Source organism: Dermacentor albipictus, chromosome 1 (genome assembly GCF_038994185.2).
Source record: "Dermacentor albipictus isolate Rhodes 1998 colony chromosome 1, USDA_Dalb.pri_finalv2, whole genome shotgun sequence".
NCBI lineage: Eukaryota > Metazoa > Arthropoda > Arachnida > Ixodida > Ixodidae > Dermacentor > Dermacentor albipictus.
In genome coordinates this window covers 44,933,690-44,939,998 of record NC_091821.1, presented here as the reverse complement: position 1 = coordinate 44,939,998, position 6,309 = coordinate 44,933,690, and the positions used below count along the sequence as shown (strand labels likewise).

General features: G+C 47.0%; 1 pseudogene; it reads left to right on the top strand.

Moving 5' to 3' along the window:
- The first annotated feature begins 405 nt into the window (after positions 1-405).
- Positions 406-2,262, top strand: LOC135906752 (uncharacterized; annotated as a pseudogene).
- Positions 2,263-6,309: the final 4,047 nt, after the last annotated feature.

Below are 6,309 nucleotides of genomic sequence, written 5' to 3'. Positions count from 1 at the left end.
TGAGAGAAGAGTGGCAAGGCTGTTATTCACTCGTTTAGTGACTGCGTCTATTCTACCCTATCTTTGCTTCCTCTCCCCCCTCCTCTCTACCATTTTATCTAGCTAGCCTCTGGACTTGCACAGTAGTAGAAAGGTAAGCGCTGCAGTTTCTGCAACGCTTATGTGGGGAGGTCGTGGGTAATTACAGCTGTGAGGAGGTTAATGTGGTGACGCCCAGGTAGCTCCAGAGGGTACGCGTGCATTCGACGCGGTTTTCCAAGCGAGTTTCTCACGTTGCCTTCTCTGCCGTGCTACTGTCATGTATACACGTGCTCTTTTTTCCAGTAACTGGAAAAAAGCCCTAAAAAAAGGTGCTGGTTTCAGAAAGCACGAAAACTTACTCGTGCATAAATATTGTCATACATCATGGGTTTCCTACTCGTAGATGAAGTCGAGAGGACAGAGCAAGTCAGTTGCAACACATCTCAGCGACGCGTACTCCAGGAAGGTGCAGGAAAATCGCCTCCATATAGCAAGAGTAACAGATATCTTGCGATTCACTGCCGTTCAGGGAATCGCTCAAAGGGGCCACGATGAAAGTGCCAGAAGTGAAAACGGGGAAACTTATTTGAGATCTTCAACTTGTTTGGCAAATATGACAGTATTGTCAGAAAGAAACTGAATGGTGGAGAAGCGAACGCGAAGTACGTTCATCATTCGATACAAAACCAGATCCTCGAAATTCTCAACCACATCACATTAACAAGTATAAAGGAAGAGATAAAAAGCTCCAAGTACTTTGCAATTATTGTCGATGAAACCAAGGACCTAAGCAAGACGGAAATATTATCAGTTGTAGTAAGGTACTACGCAAGTGAGGCTGTCTTTAAGCCTTTGTTCTTGGATTCCGCAATTCTGAGCACTTGGATGCAAAGTCACACCTGAGCTACGTAAGGGAAATCTTGAATTGCTACGGCATAGATACTCAGCAGTGCATTGCTCAAACATGATGGTGCGAGTGTCATGAGCAGTACCTCAAGGAGCATCCAGGCGCTGTTCAGGCAGGTAGTACCGCAGACAGTATACGTTCACTGCATGAACCATTGCCTCATGCAGTCATTGTGGAGTCTGTAAGGTGATAAAACCGGTGAGGGATTTTTTTATCTTTTCTCGAATGCCTCCATGTTTTCCTGGGTGGATCTGCAATTCACTCTCTGTACGTAGATGTGCAGAAAAGGTCTTTGACAGTGATAGAGCTGCAGCATCTCAGTGATACACGATGGGCCTGCCAGATAGTGGCTTGCACAGCGGCAATGAAAAGATTTCTTGCTATCCTTGTATGTCTCGGCGAAGTCATCGCTACGAACAGCAGGCGGGAAACGGAAGCTAGGGCTCTGCTCGAGCAAATTAACTTCTCGTTTCTCTTCCATTTCAACCTATTTACCAAGGTACTCGGCCGCCTTAAGGTTCTTTAGGACCTATTGCAAAGTAGAGACTGCAATATTAGGCATGCCTCATGGCACGCACAGTCATTGACGAGTTGTCCAAAATGACCAATCCGCAGAAGGCATTTGACACTGCAAACCTGCAGTATTTCTGAAGAAAACGGTGTCCCAAAGAGAAAAGCAGAGAAAGACGCGCCTTCCACTGCATTTAGAACAGTATGTATTAAGCGAAGTACGGCCCGTTGAAGAGTCTCCAGATTCAAAGAAAACATTCAGTGTCAAAGTTTTTCTACCCATTTTGGACCACCTGATTGTGAAGCTGACTAGGCTAAGCTGACTAGGCACCATGGAGAATAATGATGTACTCCACGGACTTAGCTCCCTCCACCCATGGAGTGAGAATATTATGGACATCTCCTTACTTTAGCCTTTCGCCAAGCACTATGCATGCGACACTGAAAGCGTTGAAATCGAGTGCAAGCTGATAACGAAACTTCTTCAGCGCATCAAAGCCGAAAGGAAGTGCAAGATAGAGACACTTCTCCAACTGGTGACTGTCATGGGAGAATATTAACTAGCCTTCCACAAACTACACAAGCTAGGTGTTATCGCCGTGACGATACCAGCATCGTAATCACCTTGCGAGCGCAAGTTTTCATGCCTTCGAAGATTGAAGACTTGTCTTCACAGCAAGATGACGAATGACCGTCTGAGCGACGTAGCTGTGCTTGTGGTCGAGCGATCTCTTGCAAATAAGATAGATCTTCAGCGTATTGTCGCCATGTTTGATGCTGCACATAGTAATCGACAAATATGTCCGTACTATAATTCTCCTTAGAAGCAGGCTACTGGCAGAGGTGCGTTTTGTGGGAAAATTGTGCGGCACGGGCGTAGGACCGGTACCTATACCGGTATCAGAACACCCGCTTCACCATCAAATGGGCTGTGTTTTGTCCTATACTGTGACAGCACAGGCATTGGCATGCATCTGTGGTTGTGACGAAACATTCCTCTGTCCCTGTCATCGCTATGAAAGAGACGCCATATAGGGTGCCGTCTGAGCACACGTCAGTGGCCTAGTTTGTGCAGTTAACAGTGTATAGTCGGAGAGCTGTTATTTGCGTTTGTGAAACCTGCTGTCTTGTACGACCAAATATGACACTGACTCAAATGCCTGTTGTGTGCTTCATTTTTGCAGTTCTCTACTCTCTTCTATTTGTCTTTATTCTTTTCCCATGTACCTTATTGTTATTCTTTTTCCCATTTCCAGCATTTAAAATCACCAGCCGGCGCCAAAAGCTTTTTTTTTTTATCTAGTGCGTCTTTATCAAAGTTGAAATTGATACGAACAGTCGCAATAAAAAATGCACGGCTCCGGGTGCAGGAGTGGCTGCGGGGCAACACCGCGGCGCTGCTATCTCCATCGGGCGCCGCCGCGTTATCTGGACCGTGCTCAACCGGATGTTGCTGTGGCTAGGTGGGACAGGAGGAACTAAAGTTCGTGAAATGAACGCGCATGCAACGCTGTACGCAATCTACCGCGCCACGGCAATGGCTACGGACGAAGGAATATCCGCGGGAAATTTTGTCCTCTTTGGCGGAATCATGCTAACGTGCTAACGATTGTTTAGTATTGCTGCGGAGCGCGCGGGTCCGAGCAGCACGGTTGCGCGCAACGTGGTGTGGTGCACCGATCGAGTGACGCCACGGAGGAAGGAAACTCGGGAGAGGCCCTAACGTCGCTCTTTGTGAAGCTATAAAAGTTAAGCCGGAAGTTGGCGTTGCTCATGGCGTTGCTCCGCCTATCGGGCCAGCTCTCTTCTCTCGTTTACATTTCTCGCGAAACCACACCACGTTGCGCGCAACCGTGCTGCTCGGACCCGCGCGCTCCGCAGCAATACTAAACAATCGTTAGCACGTTAGCATGATTCCGCCAAAGAGGACAAAATTTCCCGCGGATATTCTTTCGTCCGTTGCCATTGCCGTGGCGCGGTAGATTGCGTACAGCGTTGCATGCGCGTTCATTTCACGAACTTTAGTTCCTCCTGTCCCACCTAGCCACAGCAACATCCGGTTGAGCACGGTCCAGATAACGCGGCGCAACAAAACACGGAGACCAACGCTAACCTGCCCGCACAGCGCCTTTGCCACGGTACGAAACCTACGGAGCAACACGTGTGAGCGCACAGAACAATAACAAAGCCGCCATTGTGGCCCGAAAGGCGGGGCCACTACAGCAAAGAAATAAACAAAACAAAGGAGAACCTACTACGTCATTTCCTCCACACTTTTCTCCTAGCGCGCAGGGGGTAGGGCCTCACCTTTCCTTCCTCCATGGAGTGACCGCCAATCTTCGCCCTCACTCTCGTGCGGCCAAGTCACGCGCTTGATAAATTTCAAGTGCGGCGTTCGGCTGTTTGCACGGGCGCGGTATGTTGCAGCAGTCGTGGGGCGCTCTTTTCGTTGCGGGGTGCCCATCTCGTGAAACATCTATTGTCATCGGAGAAACGATCAATCACTGTCATTTTTAATATGTAGATATTCTTATTTTACGCACTTTAGAGCGAATTTTAGGTCCTTTTACATCCACAATGCACCACATGCATATTTCGCACTTTTTAGTGAATATTTTAGGCCACTATACAGCCGTATTTTATTACTCCTCGCAAATAACAGTCACATATCCTTGAGAAGCACTGATCATCGACTTGGCGCTCTTTGGCCACATCTGGCCCTCGCGCCAAAAAACACTACTAATCAATCAATCAATCGTTGCGGGGTGCTTTGGTAATCACGACGATTTTTTTTATTTTTTTCGACGAGTACTGCTCCAGGAGGGCACATGTAACGGCTAACAGAGGCCTCTGGAGAGCACGTGACATTACAAGTGTTCCCGTTGCCGCTTTGGTGTCCTAGAGGCGCCGTCAATAATAAGAAATAATGACACGTTATTGCAACTAGTAAATAAAATCTAAAATAAAACAGCAGTATATATAGGGTGGGTCCGGTAACGAGCGAAGGTGTGTATAACGTGTCGAATTGAGAATAAAAGGAGTGCTGTGCACAAGCCCAGGGACCCGGCCGTCTGTCAATCGCGTGTCAACGCCCGTGTGTCAGCCGGCGTGTCAACGGCGCGCACAGCAGCCCTCTATTACCTGTTTCACTGGTGGTCGTAAGCTATCGTGTCTTGAGATAGAAGGAGCGGCAGAAACCGGTGCTCGTACTAAAGAAAGGAAAAGGAAAATAGTCAAATTGTATGAAATAAAGGGGGGAAATCGGAAAAGAAGGAGAAAGAAAACGGGCTAAAAACGCTAAGAAACCAAACTAAGTGTTGTAGCGAATAGATTCTAAAGCTCCCTTTGAAACGTTTATGCCTATTGGTTGCAATGTCTTGAACTTATGGATAAGGTGTGATTCTCTGTATTTTCTTTCTCGTTCACAAGGGAAATTTTATTGACTAAGATGTAGAGTTTAAATTCAAAGTTATGACCTGGTTGGTTGAAATGCTCGGCGACGGCTTTGGGAAGCTTTTTAGCTGTGTCTGCGCGACGTCCGTTTAATCTGACGTTCATTGATTGTCCTGTTTCACCGATATATTGTTTCTTACAGAAGGAACATTCAAGCATGTAAATCACATCCGAACTTGTAGAAGTGAAGCTAGGTTTGACTTCGTGTGTATAACTATTTGCGGTGCTTTTAATATTAATGTAACTTTGAAGGTGCCTGCAGGTTTTGCACCTGGGGCGACAACATACTTTATTACGGGGGAATGCTGCTGGCTGACTTTTGCGTGCAGTAACATGTCTTTAATGTTCCTGTTGCGGCGACAGATAACCCTAGGTACATCCGGGAATGCTTTTCTCAAACGGTCGTTACTTGATAATATTGGGTGGTATTTTCGTAGGATGTTGTTTATGTTTGGGTGTGCATTCGAATGTTTTGTTATAAAGGCCGGCCGTCTGTCAGATTCTGGTGTGGGCTGTATCTTCGCCAATTCCGACTGTCTTTCCAATCTTCACGCGACATCATAAGACATCAATGGCACACGGGTATGTGCCATTGAGCTTGGACTCTCTTCACTATCACCAGAATCGGCCCATATAACGATTTTTTCTGTTCACGGACGCCGAGAAAGTTACGGAAGGTTAGTCATATGCAGCTTTCGCTGTAAAAGGCAGCAAAATGTTGACCGCCGAATAGATTGATTTGTCGGCGCTTTAGGAATGTGTGTGTGAAGAGTAGTGGCGGGGAGACTCCCCCCCCCCCCCCCCTCCTTACCTTGAGGTGACCAATCAACATTGTTTTGACGCTCTATGGCCATCACAGCCTTTGTGCCACTATAATCGGCAGCAGCAAAACATGGCTTTACTACAGGCATCAAGGCGGATCACAAACTGATCGCTGATTCGACATATGCGCAATGAGGTTGAAATAGCGAGCTCTGATGAAAGGACTGAAAACTGTGATGTAATGCAAGTGAAAAATATAAAATAATAGTTTATTATAAATTGCAGTGTGTGGACGCTTCATAAGAGCTTAACTCTCATGCCCATTGCGTTAGCTGTACGCGCAGCCATCAGCAGTCAACGAAACAAATGTGGGCAACATGGCGTGCGAGATCGCACAGGCTCCTGATCTGCAGATCGGCTGCAGTTACTGCACCATTGCGCAAGAGCTAACGCAGAGATAGTTCATTTGGCTTGCTGTTTCGAAGGACATACCATGCTTCAACATCCTTCTATTGTCTTCCGTGTGGTGGCTTGCACAAGGGATCTTGCCCAGCACTTACAGTTGGCAATGAAACGGGATCATATTTCCGTGGCCTTCCAAGGCGTGCTTTGCAAACATGGTAATCTAAAATCGAATTTGCTGTCATCAGCGCACC